Below are 503 nucleotides of genomic sequence, written 5' to 3'. Positions count from 1 at the left end.
GGGGTCGGGGTCTCGGGGTCGGGGTCGGGGTCTCGGGGTCGGGGTGTCGTGTCGGGGTGCCGGGTACCGTGTCAGGTCGGGTTTTTTTCCTTTTCTTCTTCTTCCTCCTTTTCCTTTTCTTCCTTTTCCTTCTTCTTCTTCTTCTTCTTCTTCTTCTTCTTCTTCTTCCTCCTTTCCTTTTTCCTCTTCTTCTTCTCCTCCTCTCCTCTTTTTTCTTCTTCTTCTTCCTCTTCTTCTTTTTTCTTCTCCTCCTCCTCTTCTTCTTCTTCTCCTGATCTCCTCTTTTTCTCTTTTTCTTCTTTCCTAAAACTAAACTAAACCTAAACCTAAAACTAAAAAAAACAGAAAAAGAAAAAAACTAAATCTAAACCTAAAACTAAACTAAAACTAAACCTATAAACCTAAAACTAAACATAAACCTAAAACTAAAAAACAGAAAAAAGGAAAAAAAGGGAAGAAGAGACTCGCCTGCAGGGTGGAGGAGGGGGGCGGTGCGGCCTGGG

The sequence above is a fragment of the Triticum dicoccoides genome, chromosome 5B (genome assembly GCF_002162155.2).
Source record: "Triticum dicoccoides isolate Atlit2015 ecotype Zavitan chromosome 5B, WEW_v2.0, whole genome shotgun sequence".
Taxonomy (NCBI): Eukaryota; Viridiplantae; Streptophyta; class Magnoliopsida; order Poales; family Poaceae; genus Triticum; species Triticum dicoccoides.
The sequence above is the reverse complement of the archived record's forward strand: the minus strand, read 5'-3'. Positions refer to the sequence as shown.